Raw genomic sequence first — 18,882 nt, 5'->3', positions numbered from 1 at the left:
CCTAAAAAAAGTGCTGTATTTTCGTAAATTTAGACTTTTTTGGTTAACTCAAGATTAATAAAAATAAAAGAACATGTTTTTAAATAGATTTTCTTTATTTCATTGTAAAATATGAATCACAAAGTTTTCAGTCTTTAAATAAATGAACTTAGGTCGTTTTTTTATTGTCAAAAAAATATTCGACCAAACGCATTATTTGTTCCATAATAAATTATTATATAACAAAACAATTATTTTAATACTTTGTTGGGCCTCCCTTTGCTTGGATTACAGCTTCTAGACGTCTAGGCATTGATTCAACTAAAGATTTTGTTTCTTCTGATTGAATCTTTTCCCAGGCTTCTTCAATTGCCACTTTGAGGTTTTCTTTTTTGGAAAATGACCGATCTCCAATTTTTCGGTCTACAATTTCCCACAAATGTTCAATGGGATTAAGGTCCGGTGATTGTGCAGGCCATTCCAAGACCTCAACATTATTTTCAGCAAACCACTCCTTTGTTTTAGTGGCACAATGCTTGGGATCGTTATCTTGCTGAAATGTAAAATCAGATCCCAGCCGAAGTTTTCGAGCAGATGACTTCAAATTTTGCTTTAATATGTTTCTGTATTGCACCTGATCCATTATAGTATCAATAAATTGGAGTTTTCCAACACCCTTCCAAGCCATTGAACCCCATACCATCACGTTACCGCCACCATACTTGACAGTTCCTCTCACGCAGCCCAAGCATTGTGCCACTAAAACAAAGGAGTGGTTTGCTGAAAATAATGTTGAGGTCTTGGAATGGCCTGCACAATCACCGGACCTTAATCCCATTGAACATTTGTGGGAAATTGTAAACCGAAAAATTGGAGATCGGTCATTTTCCAAAAAAGAAAACCTCAAAGTGGCAATTGAAGAAGCCTGGGAAAAGATTCAATCAGAAGAAACAAAATCTTTAGTCGAATCAATGCCTAGACGTCTAGAAGCTGTAATCCAAGCAAAGGGAGGCCCAACAAAGTATTAAAATAATTGTTTTGTTATATAATAATTTATTATGGAACAAATAATGCGTTTGGTCGAATATTTTTTTGACAATAAAAAAACAACCTAAGTTCATTTATTTAAAGACTGAAAACTTTGTGATTCATATTTTACATTGAAATAAAGAAAATCTATTTAAAAACATGTTCTTTTATTTTTATTAATCTTGAGTTAACCAAAAAAGTCTAAATTTACGAAAATACAGCACTTTTTTTAGGAAAAATATTTAAAAAAGTGTTTGGTCGGATAATTTTTTGAGACACTGTATAATATCTTTTCATTTGTTGCTAAAATCTTTGGTTGCAAACAGTTTTAATACGGTTCGTTCATTTGCCATTGAGTCTACACTTTCTTTTTTTTTGCGCGTGTGAAATTCAAATAAAAAATCATATCAGATCAGCAATAACTGATTTCAAACCAAATGCTAGAAATAGCCCAGTCCACTTCTACAAACTTTGTTAGACGCTCAAATGGTTTTTTGAACTAGAAAAAAAAATTACCGTGTTAGAGAAAGTTTTAGACAATAAAGTTTGTTGCATTTGTTGTAGATGCAAGAATTTTATACACAAAGAATGATGATGATAGAAATTAATTACTTTTTTTTTTTTTACTATTTTTTTGCAATTTTTATTCACGCAAGATTTGTGGTAAATCTTTAAACCTTAAATGTTTATAACTTGCTTCATATTCGGAATTGCAATTCTCTAACAACATCGATTATCTAATTAATAATAAACATTTTTAAATGTAAATCATTATTTTTTCTTAGTTATGTTGTAAATTTATTTGTTCCTACTAATTCGTAGATCAAGGTTTCACCAATTTATAATTGTTTTGAAACTTTAATAAATAAGAAAGCTCTTTTATAATAATTCAAGTATAAAATACAACACAATTTAAAAAAAATGATATATAAATAATATATAACTGATAAAAAATAATCATTAAAAATTATTGAAAGGTATGTAGCGTTTAAAAATATATTATATGCCCAATAATAAGCTCAAAATAAGCTGATTAACCTTAGAATAACCCTATTTGAATTTATGTTAAAGTTGTTGTTTGAATTTATGTATTTATTGTATTTATGTTTAAGTTGTTGCTGATATGATATTGATAAAAATTGTATTACAGAGTTTATGCAAAATATAATACATATTTAAAGAAAATTTAAAACATTATTTTAGTAAAATATAAAACATAATTTAAAGAAAAAAAACAACAAATTTTAAGAAAATATAAAACAAATTTTAAGAAAGCATAAGACAAATTTATATAATTATAAAACAATTTAAAAAAAAAAAATTAAACAAATTTTAAGAAAATATAAAACATTTAGTTTAATTACGTAAATACCTGATGAAACTTTGGAATTTATGAAGATTATTTGAGGAGTGGACTTGCAAAACCAGATAGTTCACTTTTTTTTCATTCTGATATAGTGGCAAAAAATGTTTTTAAAAAATTAAAAAAATTAAAAGCTAAGCAATAGATATTATTAAAAGAATGTTGAAGAAAAAAAATTGAAAATCGTGCTCTTTTGATCTTATTTTTATTACAAAATTAAAAACTGTTTTATCTGGTTTTGCATGCCAATTAATTTTTTTAATCTGGTTTTGATCGAAAATTTATTTCTAACTGGTTTTCAAAAAAGCTTTATGAAGTCAACTTGACTAGTGACGATTTTAATAATCAATATAAATGTGCAAAACTTCCCTCTGCCTTAGAAACTAAGTAATTTTAATGCTTGATATGTTTATAGGATTGATGAATTTAAAACTCAACTGTAACTGTTTAAATATGGCTTTTATAATTTTAGTGAGTTATTTTATATGTGATTTTTTTCTTAAATAACGTCCTCCAGTTTTTTAAAATGTTTTTAAAACAGAATGTTGATTAGATAAAATATTTGTCTTGTTTTACATCGACAATAAGATTTTTTTTAAACTGGTTTTGGCACGGACTAAATAATTTAAGGCAGGTAAATTGTTATTAAAATAGTGGCTTATAAATTTAATTTTTATTTGTAAAGATGTAGGAGTATTAGTACTACAAAAAAAAATTGTCTTTTTTTTTTAAAAGTGAATTTTCTGGTTGTGCAAGTCCACTCCTCATTTATAATACTTATAATATGGTGAATAACGTTCGTTATAATTTTAAGTTTATATAAGTAAAATGAAAAACAGAAAAAATTATTATATTAAATAAATATATTCAGAGAAAATTTTTTAAAAGCGATACAAATGAAAAAAAATCTAGAGTTTTCATTGTCTTCGTACTTCTTTATGATGTACTAACGTAAATAAATCGTACTTCTTTATGATGTACTAACGAAAGCGAATGTAGTCAAGTCTTTCAAAAAAATCGGTTGCAATTACTCTTCTATTAACATAAACGTTGAATATTACATCGTTTAGTGGGTTTCTAGTCGAATAAACAGTAAGAAATAGTTAGTAATAATACAATAATGTAATACAAGATAAAAAAACAACTTTTAGAAAGTCATAGTTTAATTCATATCTGAATTTTAATATAATATGCTAGTAGTAGTAGCTTGCCAGTAGCGCTATATATAAATAAATATATATATATATAAAAAATAGCGCTATATATAAAGGCTACTAAAATGTAATAGGTCTATTTGTAGATTTAATTAAATAAAATTAGAATTAAGCTAGAAACATTTTACGTGTAAAATTAATAGGGATAAATGTGGAAGAACCCTATTTTGCTCTATTGAAACTTCCTCATTATAGTGTGGCACATTAAAATGCATTATAATCAAAACTGGGTTGATTTTATAGTTAAATTAAGACCTTATTTGTTGAAAAATATTTCATTTGTTGATAAAAAGATACTATTCAGATACAAGGGAAGATTTAGTTCAAAACTTTTATTATTAAGTACTAGTTTCTTAAGTCGTAAGTTAAAAAAATTACATAAAAGAGATGCTAAAATTTGTATTTGCCACTTAATCTGCACTTTTGTGTAAAAATTTGTATTTTACAACTTGATTTGCTGACTGGAATTAGATAAGGGAATATCGCTTAAGAATAATCTATTTCATCCAGAGAGGTTTATTTTTCCGACATTAACGTCTAATTTATTGAAAGCATGCAAACTTTCACCAACAGGTTTACATATAGATGAAATTATACAAAGCGCTAAGAACGCTTTGCAAACTTTCCGTGAGACACTATATTATGCTATTTAACGTTATTTAATCAAAAATAAGTTACCATAAAAAAAAAAGTTACCTTTTTTAATAAATATGTAATAATTAAATTAACATAAATAACACTGATAATAAAATAGGAAATGCTCTTGTTGTAAACGATAAAATACTGTTTTAAAGCGTTCATGCTCCATTTGTGTGAACAAATTTCATTGGATTTTACAAATTACTGCTTTTAGACCAAAACCGTATACTATAATTAATATATAACTAACAGATTTTAAACCAATTTTTTTTAAAAAGTAACTTGAAAAACTAAAAGGTGGTTGGTTTTTAATTTTTTTTTTTTTGAAAGTTAATATTTATAATTTAAGAACCTCTCAAAAGGAACCCAATATTCGCTTAATAGGTGTGAAAAAACCACGTCATCACATATTAAGTGTAACTATTAGTAGAAATTTTGATTGTAAATATAAATAAATGATATGATTTTAGCAATGAAAATGTTGAACCATTTAACCTTTAAACCATTTTTTGATATGTCAAAACTGCCTAAATAAGTATATTTATTGTAAATATATAATAAACAAAATATAAAATAGGGGATGTTGGGACACAGTGGATCGGATTTCCTTATTTTTCAAATTGAGCAAAACTTAAAATATGTACTTTATTTTTTTCAACGCGAAATAATTGAGATCTACAACTTTCATGATAAGAAGTCACTAAAACCAAAGTATTCTTCACCTAACGGTTCACAGAAAGATTTAAAGTGAGTTGCGTTACGTGACTCACTGTGCCCCAGTACTGGGGCACACTGAATAAATGAACACAGTCGTGAATTAATGATCGTGAATAGGGCATAGCCAAATAAATTTGAGGCTGAAGGAGTAAAGACACTGTACACTATACTTTTGGCATACTTTTATTTATTAACTTAGTACAAAATCGAAATAATAGACATTTTGAAAATTGAGAATAAAAAAAAAAAACTTTATTGATAAAAAACTTGTTATCAATAAAATTCTTTTATGAATAAAACTTGTTATCAATAAAAACTTGTTATCAATAAAATTGATAACAAAACTGGTTATCAAAAGAATTCAAAAATGTTAAAAAATTAAAAACTTATTTAAATATTATTATTTATCACTTGAAACTAACAAATTCAGTTTCATGTAGTTTGTTTGTTAAAAGACATGATTTTAATATTTAAGATCATTAATAGGCTATGGTAAATCAACCAATATCACTGTACCTCGATTCACTGTGCCCTACCATAACAAATAAAGTTTAAGTTTAATTCTTGGGACATAAATGTTGTTAAAGGAAAAGCTAATCTACTAAAAGGAAGCATAAATATCAATAATCCGAATGAAAAACTTCAACTTTTAAAATTATTTCAACTATGATATCCATAACAAACATAAGGAAGGTAAGAATATTAACTTTAGTTAGCTAAAAACAAAAATTACCTACTAAAAACCGGTAGTTAAAAATTGTGGTAACAACTATGAATAAAGATTGCTGATATATGAGCACAAAAATGATTACATTATCAAGATGAACAAAATTCTAATCTTTGAGAAAATGCCGCTTAATAATATGCCCCTCGATCAATTGTACTCCAACTTCCCCTATATAAGTGTGTATAAAATACATAAGTATTGTCCGTGTCAGATAGTTAGATCTACAAAAACTTGAACCTACTGATTTGATTGACAAAAAAAACATCAACCAAAAAGTAAAAATCATTATCAGACGCCATACTGTGGTCTTTATTGTTTTCAACCGGTTATAGTCTTTTTTATTTTCGACCGATTTTAATTTCAACCGTTTTATTGGATTTTCATACTTAACCAATTTTGGATAAATTGTTTTTCAACCGATTATAGGTGATTTCTATTTCAACCAACAAGCTTTTCTTTTAAACCTTTATTTAAATACATTGCTCCTTCGGCGCAGCGGAGTGTATATACATTAACTGGTAAAACCGTGAGCGTAGTGAATGGAGTGTTTTGGCTTGGGCAGGCATTCTTTTATTTAAAAGAAAATTTTTTTTCCTAATGTTTTAGATAATTAAAAATTAGGATCAGTTGCATTTTCATGCCTGCCTTGGTCATTGTATTCTTATGCCGGTAAAAACGTATAACTTTTTTTTTGTACCTTGAATATGTTATTTTTTGTTGCGTTACACTTTAAAAATAAATCTATGCCTTAATAAAAACAAAAAAATACATCTTTTTTTTTATCTGGTTATTAAGATGCTCTAAGAAGATTGAACAGCTTTATCACGTTAAAATTGAGAAAATTAACAGACTTTTCCTTGATGTTTTTCCAAACTTTGATATAATTCAAATATAGTTCAAGAGTAAATCAAAATTGTGACAAATATTGATATAATTATAAATAAACTTAACTTAAACAAAAGAGAACTGCGTAATGCATTTAATAATGTCAGTATCTACCATCATGATGCTTTAGTAGAATGATATCTTCTGCTAAAGCATCATGACATATATACACATCTATAAAGTGGATAATTATCAAAAGATAAAATGATAGTCAAAATTATAAGAGAATATATTATGGTTGATTTTTCAATAATTTTGAATTTAGTGATACTGATTCTGAACCCAATACAGTGACTGTATTGGGAAATGCATAGCCATCATCAAAGTGTTCATGATACAAATGATTAAAAAAGAATGTGATTGGTGTACTTTGGCGGCAGAGTGTTTTTAAAAAGGAGAGTTATACAAATTAAAACGCAAATTTAAGAACTGGTGCTGAATTCAGGTAAAATGCTTACCCAATCCATTAGAATAGGTACTGCATATGCTTGCTAAAAAACAGTTTAGATATGGTTTGTTCATTTTCCATAAAGCCTATGTACAATTTGTTCCTTGAAACGTGTAATCGATTTCTTTATTTTATGCGAAATTCAAATTAAAAATTTATATGAGCTTTGCTGGAAAGAGACCGGTCCATTGCTTCCGACTTAATAGATGTCCAAGAAAAGAACTTTTAAACTAAGGATGAAATGTATTGTGAAATAATGGAAACATTATTTCACAATACATTTCTCCTTCTTAACGAGGAAGAATAAAAGTGTTTTTTTAGTGCTATTAGCAATATTTTTGCAATTTCTTAGTTACATCAATTTTCTAATTTATACAAATCTTTTTTAATTATTAATATTAGTTTTTCTTTTTTATGTTGTAAATTTATTTATTCCAATTGAATCGCAGATACAGATTTCATTAATTTATTAATGTTTTGTAACTTCTATAAATAAGAAAATTCTTTTTTTATAATTTAAATATGATGCACCTAACTCAATTAATAAAAAATTAATATATAAATAGTATATAGCTGATAAAAAATAATTATAAATAGATATTGATACTAGGGCCAACGACATGGGTTTCGAAGTGGGGAGGGGGTACAATTGTCCATTTTTAAAAAAAGTCTTCTATATCTAAAATTTTCTTAAAAAAAATAAAAAGGTCCTTTAGAAAAAAAGCGGGCTCCCCCCCCCCTTCTTGTTTCGTCAGCCCTGGATACGTATAATATTAAAACTGCTATTGATGAAAATTGTATTAAACAAACAAAAATTAGAAATACTTATATTGTTATTAATCTTTGTTTTTACATATCCAGTTAGTAAGTGTTATACAAAGTTTTAAGTTTTTTGTTGTTTGTATTATTAATATTGGCGGTGAAGACAAAATGGGCCACAAAGAAAGGTAAAACTAACCCAATTGAAAATTTTAGAGTTTATTTAGATATGGTATGTATCTTACTAATTGCATGCATTCAGCTTTAACTAATTGCAAGCTTTAACTAATTGCAACTCATCTTCAACTAATTGCATGCATTCAGCTTTAAGTAAGAGTTTTTCCTTTGCTTAAGTATTTTTTTTTTTTCTGATGTAGATTAGTTGAATTTTGAAGAACTATCGTAAAAACATCCAAAGTTTTGTTTGCCTTCGAAATCGTCCTTTTTTATAATATACCAAAGCGAATGTAATCCAATCTTTAAATACCTTGATTGCAATTGTTTGTCTATTAATGAATTTTTTAATTTTAACGTTGAAAAGTGTATTTTTAGTTGCATAAACACTTATAAATTATAAGAAATAATACATCTATATCATAAAAGGTAAATAATATATGAATATATTATGAGGATTATTGTGTAATTTTTTTTGTTATTATAAAATTAATATATATGTATTATTATTATATTATAAAAAATTTAATATATTGAACACTGTACAAATCAAGTTTAACAAATTTTTCATGTAATAAGTTTTTGCTATTATTAATAATGACTTTATTAAATTTTTATTTAAAATTGTGTATACACGTAATTTATGTGTATATACAATAAAATGGCAAACATGCAAACCATAACGATACGTATTCAAACAAGTTTCTAATGTGCTGGATTACAACTCAATGTGCTGGTTGGGTAACTTGAAAATCGTTTTCTTTGGAAAGATGGGGGAGAGGGGTGTATCAAACCCCCACGCCACCTGTAGATTTACTCCTAGTTTTCATAACTCATCTTAAAATAAGTCCTTACCAAATTAAATATCGTGAAAAAAATATTTCCTTTATTAGGAAATATTTTTTTCATACTTTGAATAAAAACAAAACTTTGTCTAAAACCATACTTTGTTGAGTTTTAAGTCTGAATTGAAACGGCATTTACATAAGGGGTCTTTTATAAAGTACGTACGCAGGTATGGGGGAGGGTGTTACCCAAAAAAGTATGAATGCGTACAAGGGATGGAGGGTTGAGACAGTGAGTAGGTACGCAGTTTGACTGATCCTTCGTCAAGTAGAGAGATTGAGATCTCTCTACTAAAACTTTATTTATTTTTTTATTAACAAAAGCATTAAATTTCCCAAGTCTAAAAGTCAGAATAACATTATTTAACAGAGTAAGCTTGATGTAGAATTAACTGAAGTTATTTGTTTTCAAGGCCTTGAAAATTTTTCTTGTTGTGAAAAGCGAGAGGGAAGGTCAATTTTGTAATAAAGGATGCGTATGGACGTTGAAGAAGGGGGAGAGGGTCGTTGAAAGCAGTTGCATACAATGGGAAGGTTTGTATGGTTTTACTGCGTTGGTACTTTGTGGGTGACCACCAACATAGACTTAATTATATCTTTTTCAAAAATATTTTAAAACTCTCAAAGTATACTATTTAAAATCATCATAAAACTATCTTTGCATTACTTTAGCACTTGCTACTAAAAAAAAATTATTTGTTGAAAAATCTTTAATACATATTTATACTTTCTTTTTTATAATAAAATTCAATTTTTTGTTGATTTATAACTTTTGTAGATGACACTACTTTGTTGTATTTTAGTTTTTATTATATTTCCTAATTTATTCCATGGAAATATTATTTGCTGAAGTATTTTGCTAGAGCTTTGTTTGAATTAGCCATTTTATCTTTTATTTATTATGTATTAACATTTTTTAATTGTTGAAAAAACCACATGTGTAACAAGGCTCGGTGATAAGACAACTTGTCTTCTCCTTGCACCCGCCAGGTTTTGTATTGCTGTAATTTTTTATTGTAAATTTTAAAAACGGCAATTAAATTAATATTAATAAAAAAAGTTATCTACAATATTATATTGTAGATCACTTTGGTCAATAATACACATATTTATTTTGTAAATATTGAACACATTCAAAATTAACATGTGTCTCTAAGGAGGCAACAATATAATCAAATATTTGAGAATATTTTAATTCAAGAAGCTTTGATATGATGATGCAACAACGATTCTTAAATTTAAAAGATTATTTAAGCAGCTTACCAAAACGATTTTGAAATGCTTATAAATGACAAGAGTCATATTTATAAGTCATGGTGATTATTGTGTAATTAATTATATATTATAATTAATACATAAAAAAAAAAACTTAAAAAAAATAAACTGATTTTAATGAAGACAATTTTTCAGACATTAAAAAGATAAAAAAAGAATGCTTTTTTTAAAAAAATAACAAAAAGTTATTTTTGTTTGTAACAACTATCTTTTATAGATATATACTTCTTGCACAAATCCGAAATCTCAATAATTGAGATTTCGGATTTGTGCAAGAATAAGGCCTCTGCAGATTTCAGTATGACGTTTTCAGTGACGTCTTTGTGTAGACAAAAATACAATGTTAGATATAATATTGCTTCAAGTTATAATAAGTTTTAAATTATCTTTACTCAACCCATCTTTTGAAAACAAATTGAAAAATAATGAAAAGCCATCAGAATAATCTTTTTGTTTTTTGATTTCTACCAGACAAAATAGATTTGAATTTTTTGTTTGTTTATTTTGACTTTGATGACGATGTGTCTTTTTTCTGCTTTAGAAAATAAAAATTTCGTTCGGTTCCGGGTTGCAGCCAAATTATAGCGCCAGTCGTAATTAATTATTTTAGATTGTCTTAGTTTATAGATGTTAAGTTTAAAGAAGTTGGCATTCTTGCTTATTAAAATAGTTTTTATGGCGAGGTTTTCTCTTTTATATTTTAAAACAATACTCATAATCAAAAAAATAAAATAAAAGTAGTATTATAATTAAAATAAAAGTAATATTAACTAAAAATTTTAATTTTTTATTTTTACAACTTCCCGCCGCTAGCGATAGCAGGTAAAAAATACATATCGGACATAGTTAGAGGCGATTCTATTAATGAAATGAAGGGGAGGGGTGTATCGTCAAAAAGTACCGACTGGCTTTTTTAAAAAAAAAAAAAAGCTCCCTAAATGATGTCAAATACCCAACTAGCCAACTAAATTTGTAAAAAAATCTATTAGAACTTGGAAATCACCTTCTTTGGGGGCGGGGGGAGGAGAGGTACACCCCCCACCCCTCGTAAAATCGCCTCTGGACATAGTACGAAACATTTTGAATGTCTTCATGATTGATGAATTACAGATGAATTGTTGTCGCTCTGGGAAACGGTAAAACGAATATTCTATTGAGGCATTTATAAAGTTTATTGCAAGTAAGGAGTCGTCCATAAAGTACGTACGCTTTTTTTTGTCTACACCCCCGCCCCCCGCATTTTGCAATACGCTTTTTTGAGTACCCTCCACTTCCCTATAAGTACCTACCCTTTTAACCTATTTATCTAACATTTTATGGTATTTTTTTTAATTTAGAGTCTCCTTTCATATATAATCAGCCTACTGCCCTCCCATCTCATGTACGCTTTTTGCAGACCCCCTCTTCCCCTCCGAGCGTATGTATTTTATGGACGATCCCTAAGTATAGTAGCTATCACATTAGAGTGCGTTATTTTTCAAAGTTCATACACTGTTATTATTAATTAAATTTACACTACCCCTTAATAGATGAACTTTTTCTTTGTATCAACTAAATAATAAATAATAATAAACTATTTTTAGTTGCTGTTCGAAGGCATTGCAAAACTGCAACAGAAAAAGATGTTAACAAAGCCATCGCTGCTTCACTGCATAACTCAGCAGATCGTGGTGGTAAACGTATGCATCGAGAGAAGAGCAAATAAATAAATTTAATGAAATGTTCTTGGATAAATATGTGTTAGTGAATAAAGTTTTAATGAAAGTATATTATTTTGCACCTAAAGCTCACACACAGAGAAACAAACACACTAAAAGAGAACGAAAGCCGCACTATACTTTTACAGGAAAATTTAACGTATATATATATATATATATATATATATATATATATATATATATATATATATATATATATATTATATATATATATATATATTATATACATATATATATACGTTAAATTTTTTTCTAAAGTATGTCAACCTGATAAAGAAGCGAAATTATATAAAAACTTTAAAAATAATAATCAAATTACATAAAAAACATTTCTAAAAAAAATTAAAAATGTTGACTTTTTTTATTTTCATCGTAAAAACAATAGTTTTTAGGCGATTATATCTTTAAAAAATATTTTTATGTAAATTGATTATTATTTTATAATAACTTTTTTTTCAAAATATTAGGGACCTGTCAAATTTTTAAGAGTCTTGAGGCACCCATAAAAAAAATTTTTATTCAAAAATATGTATATATATATATATATATATATATAAAATATATGTATATATAATATATATATATATATTATTATTATATATATATATCATTATTATATATCATTATATATTATATTATATATCATTATGGTGATATATATATTATTATTATTATATATATATCATTATATATTATATACCATTATGGTGATATATATATATATACATATATATATATATATATATATATATATATATATATATATATATATATATATATATATATATATATATATATATATATATATATATATATATATATATATATATTAACATAATGACTTTTTATATAAGTTTTTTTTCACACCGTGTCCACGTTAAATTTTCCTGTAAAGGTATTGTGTGGCTTTCGTTTTTTTTTAGTATGGTTGTGAACAATAAAAGCATAATAATTAAACGTGGGCCGCACCAACACCGCCACATAAAGAGGAGTGGTACATATATGGCTAACATATGCTTCCCACACGTAGACCACATGAAACTCACGCACAAATAAAGTGTGGCGTTTGCTCTTCGTATTATAGAGAACCCATTTTCTGAATAAGATGATGTAAAATTTGATAAATTAAAATATTTCCCTTTAAAAAAAATTATAGTCAAGTTTTTATCGGCGTTATAAATTTTCTTTCTTTTTTTGAAAAATGGGCATAAAACTCTCAGAAGTGAACTTTGCTAATAACTTGAATAAAATTTAAATAAATAAAAACTTATCTTTGTATAACACTTTGCGGCGGTCAAGAAACTTTTTTCCAAATTAGGCTTGCTATTTGCCGTAAAAAAGTATGCGTTAAAAACATAAGCGATAAACTATGTGGCTAAATAAAACACTTATTGTTAACTTGGTAAATGGAGCTTTTACTTATTAGTTATTTAATTAAATAAATCTTAGTTCTATTGTTAACTTGGTAAATCTTAGTATAGCTATAGAATTATTAGTATTCATATTTTATTCGTAGATCAACACTTGACATATGTTAAAAATTGGAACGTATTTATTTGCATCGAAACTTTTTAACTTACTTACCAACTCATTCGTCACACATTCCGCGGTCTTGAGATGTTGGCATTTATTTCTATATTAAAAGAGTTTGACGCAAATCACTTTAACAGATTTATTCCGAGACAGAGTTCAGCAGATTAACATAAGAACCTTTTTAGTCAATTGGAAATAAATTTTTTCTGCTTAGTCGAAATTTCAAATTGCTGATACATTTGAAACACTGTCATCTCAAACTAAGTTTCCTTTATCTCAATCACCAGAATCGGTGCCGGTAAATCAACCCTAAAGTCAACTAACCTGCAACAACTCATGAATATTGAATTAATTTCTATTATTTAAAAAGAAATTCAAAATGAAGTTAAAAACAATTGCATAAAAACAATCAGCCGAATTGCTTTCCGCACCATTGCAGCAAATGTTTTGCAACCGATGTTGCAACGATGGCAAGGAGAATGTATCAATTAAAAAAAATCGAGAGAATTAATAATGCTGACAGCAAAAAAGTAACTTCAACAAGCAGTGACGGATCCAAGATAGAAGGGAAAAGGGAGGAGGGGGAGAGGGTTATGCATCCCCCTGCCTCACCAGAATCTAAAAGTCCTAAAAGATCTTAGAAATGAAGGTCCTTTTTTTTTAGGAGACGCAATTGTGATACAAAATACAAAAAGATTTCAACATCCCTTCCCCCACTAAAAATTCCTGGACCCATTGTCAACAAGTCAAAATAGTGGATGGTAGTGCGGAAATTCAAAATGTTTTGTTTTGTCAAATAAACTGGGCAAAGTATTGGCTTAGTTTAGTCAATTTATCTTTAAATCTGTACAAAAAAATTCGAAAAAAAAAAATTCAAAAATATACTTTGTACAGAGGTGCACGAAAATATTTTTATTTTATCTTCATTTATGTTCTGAGCTTTAAAACAAATATATTATCGATTTAACAAGTATGCATAGGGTGCCGTCATTTTAGTCAATGACGTTTAAGTACATCTTTGAATTAAATTTGTATTTACCAATTTTTGTATCTTTTTTTGAAAAAGAAAAAAAATACAATCATTGTTCCAAAATATTTAAATGTAGTTTAACATCTTTATAATAATTCCATAATTAAATAATTACTGATACAATTTATCTTTAAATCTGTACAAAAATATTCGAAAAAAAAAAATTCAAAAATATACTTTGTACAGAGGTGCACGAAAATATTTTTATTTTATCTTCATTTATGTTCTGAGCTTTAAAACAAATATATTATCGATTTAACAAGTATGCATAGGGTGCCGTCATTTTTGTTTTCGATATTCTAAAGATTTTACATAATTATCAACGTCAGAGTTCAAAACTCTTGCGTCAATCAACATTTCCTTTAAACCATAGTCAACAGCGTGCGCAAACTTAGCTGTGCTGAGCTTTTTTTTACTCAAGAGACTTCTTTGTGTAAAAAAAATTAGTTAATGTGATTATAAATTATATCTATAACCTTTAATTGCAATCAAAAGTAAAAAAACAAGTTATACACAACAAAATAAATAACATAAGATTTCCTTGCTTAAAAACAAGTATTTTTTACATAGTTTTGACAAACTAAAACTTTAACTGACTTAACTGCGTCTATATTACTCTGTTAAAGTTAAGATGTGCGTTGTTTATATAGTAAAAAGAAGTATGTTGTAATAAACAATTTAAACTTAAAAATTTAAAGATTAGTTTGCTTTTATTTTCATATTTTCCACAGACTTAAATGAAGTGATGTTTACTATTTCGATCATTTTACCATGACGTAAATATGGTAATGTATACTTTCCTTCAACATAACATAAGTAAGAAATTTTACTCCTCGCCTCCCCCCCGCCCCCCCCCCCCCCCACACACACACTCGCACACAGATACATAGATATATATATATATATATATATATGTATATATATATATATATATATATATATATATATATATATATATATATATATATATAATATATATTATGTTATACTCTCTTATATATATATATATATATAAGAGAGTATAACATAATAATATAAAGTATGTATATACAAACTAGGGGTTAAAGTTTAACAATGATGTAAAATTCATTTTACATCATTGTTAAATAATAAAGTTTAACTGGTCTGTAAAATTCATTTTTTTGTGTGATGAACTTTTAGCGTTCACTTCCAAAAAGAGTCAAAAAATGTTTTCAAAAAATTTATTTGCTTGTTCTTAGATTTTTGTACAGAATATTTTGAGCAGTTTAATAAAAATATTAGTAAAAAATATTGTCGTTTTAGCATTTTCAATTTTTCTTTTTTTTGCCCTTTATAATATCCTAAAAAAATATGTTATGCTGCTTTATTTTTACAAAAAAATGTTCAATAAAAATTTTGAAAAAATAAACAATTGATTTAAACCAACAAAACAACTTATGAGTTCTTTTATAAACTGTTATTTAAAAAGCCAAAATTATCAATATTTTCACATCTGAATAACAAAAAGCTTAAAAGACAGTTACTTTTTAAGTAGAAAAGCATTTAGCTTGTTGATTTTTGTTTATTCAATGTATTAACTCAGAATTTTAACCTCAATTAACGCCTTCCTTGATCATAAGTACATTTGATAGAAACTCGCATTAGACCACAATGTATTCAACAAATCCAAACAGGTTGTTGCAAAACTTTCATTAAAACACAGGACTTAAAGACGTTTAAACTACGACTTTCTGGTGACTAGACGTCTTTTACATGCCGAGACGTTTTTACAGGAGGGGTGTGTGTTTGTGTGTGTGTGGGGGAGGGGAGGGGGTAGAGGGATGTTACACCCTCCCCCTCCTCCAAAATAGTGATTTTCAAGTTAAAGTTGGTTTTTTCAGGAATTTAGTCGGCTAGTTGGGTATTTGACACAATTCAGTCGGTAAAATTTTTTGTTTTAAGGACTTTTTTTTTTTTTTTAGAAGCCAGTCGGTGCTTTTTGAGGATTCATTCCTCCCCATTATTTTATTCGTAGAATCACCTCTGTTTACATGTCTTATGGACGTTGTGTTGTGTGTTTTCTAAGTTGCTGTTTAATAATTGAAAGTCCTTAATTGTAGAATTTTAAAATTGAAGGATTTTAAAAAGTGTTTAGTCTCTAAAATTGTAAAATAATATTCTAAAAAAGAAACATTTTTATAACACGATTTATAATCGAATAATTCTTGAGGATTCTTATAGCAATAGCGCATAGCGCAAAATTGTGATATTTTGGGTTCATATTTAATAATGTTAAGCAATGATATTAAATTCAAAACAAAGTATAATAAAAAAAGCCCAAAACCACTTCTCTTCGTTAAATTTAAACTTAACTTATTTTCAGGTTAGTACACAGTTAAAAGTAGTTGACACTATTGGAAATAAAAACAAGTCTAAAAAAGTTTTAAACGTACCGTTTTTACACTTAAGAAATGAATGACTAGTTTTTAATTGGAAAAGGAAATTATTCCATATTTTATGGATTCATGGGAATTATAAACAGAACAATGTTCTTCTGAATGTAAAGATAACTTAAAATGGTAGATGTAAGATGATAATATAAATATTTTCTATAAGTAAAAAAATCAGTGAATGAAAGTCGTCGATTTTAGACAACCAATTTAAATATTCAAATAAATTGTAAAGCGTATCGAGTAATGCGTATTAAAAATACACATATTGCTCGGACAAAACAAGATAACTTAACAAAAACTTGAGATCAGGATTATCACTATACACGACAGGGTTTTGACAAACCGTTTGATTTAGTCTCAAAGCTAGTTTTTGAAAATGAGATACAAAAGCTAAAGTGGATATCTATATTTATCTCTCTCTCTCTCTCTCTCTCTCTCTCTCTCTCTCTCTCTCTCTCTCTCTCTCTCTCTCTCTCTCTCTCTCTCTCTCTCTCTATATAGATATATATATATATATATATATATATATATATATATATATATATATATATGGCTTATATATTAGGTAGAACAAACAGAACTGGTTTTTAGCCATTTAATCTGTAATTAAAGTGTTTGCTTATACTTTTTGACTGGATTTGAAAAAAATAATTTTATTATTTTATAGTTGAGTGGTAATTGATCGAAACAAAGAACTAAACTATAGTATATTATCGTATATCTATTGTAAACCATTCAATTTTCCAAAGTTTTCAAAAACCTCTCAGCGTTAATTGAACTAGCTTTTTTCTACCTTATTTTGTTAAATTTAAAACAAGTGCATTTGTAGTACGTAATATTTTCAAAATATTACGCTTTTGCTTTTGCAAAATAAAAGTATTAGTAAGGAAAAGTAAGACTATTAATGATCATATTGAAAGCTACTCCTTCAATTTTTGTGTTTCAAAAAAAAAAGAAACCAGATACCGAATTTGGATCAAACTACTTAATGAACTCGTAAAGTCTAAAACAGCTAAATTTTTTTTTTGATTTTGCCAAAGATTTTCTAATTAAGTTCTTCCTTCACTGACACAGGATTTTAATTTGACGCATTATTTTGTAACTAATTTAGATTAAAATACGCAACTTTGAAATCACTTAAAAAAGAAGCAAAGCAAAAGAAAGAATTTTTAAAAACATGAACGTATTAAATGTTACCTACTCATTCACATATTTTTTAAATGTCGTTTCCAAGGAAAAACTGATTTTTACTAAGAAGCACGTATACGCTAGGAATTTCAACGATTTCGATAGGCGACAATATCAAGTTTTTAACACTTTAAGCTGTTAGAACTGACTTTGAGCAAGCCTTAGAGAGGACATCTGGAAGAAATTGCCAACAACTAGAAGAAAAACAAAGCCTTTTAATCGATCTTTTGTTAAGTTGAAAAAGGTTCCAATCAGAAGACGATTTTCAAAACATAAATTCCCTGGTTATCTCTAGGGGGTAGTAACTTGAAAAAAGATGGCGGTTTCAAGGTCGATAAGAAATTTTTTTATTTTGTCTATATTAATTTTTATAAAAAAAACTTTATTAAATTCGTTTAGTTTGTTGCTTGCTATACTAAAGTTTGGGAAAAATAAGTTTAAAATTATTTTAATATGTATATTTTTCTTCTCTAACTCGCAGTGAGTATTAATAGTTTGTTAACCCCCTCGAGAAATTCTAATTTTTATGAAGCCGTTCAAGATAAAAAATTTGGATGGTTGTGCAGTGCCGAAAGATTTTTAATATTTCCTTTATATGCCGATGTATCTTAGTTTTTTGTTATTTTGTGGTCTTTAGTTACAACAGTTAAAGGTTCATTTAGAATTATAATACACACACAAAAATTCTTCATCTACGTATTCTGAGCTACGTAGCTCAAAATCACTGAAAGAAAGTAAACAGTTGTGTTTATGTTAAAATATAAACAATAGCGTTTGTGTCATGATAAAATGGAAAAATAATCTATGAAATGATTTATTGCTGATATTAGTAGCGATTGTTTTTTTTTTAAAACAGAAAAAGAGTCCTTTACACACACACAGGTTTTAGGCAATGTTAGACGAACAATAATGATTTTATTTGAACACTCTTTTTTATTATAAATA

Source organism: Hydra vulgaris, chromosome 13 (assembly GCF_038396675.1).
Source record: "Hydra vulgaris chromosome 13, alternate assembly HydraT2T_AEP".
In the NCBI taxonomy this organism is placed as follows: Eukaryota; Metazoa; Cnidaria; class Hydrozoa; order Anthoathecata; family Hydridae; genus Hydra; species Hydra vulgaris.
Note: the sequence above shows the minus strand (reverse complement) of the source record.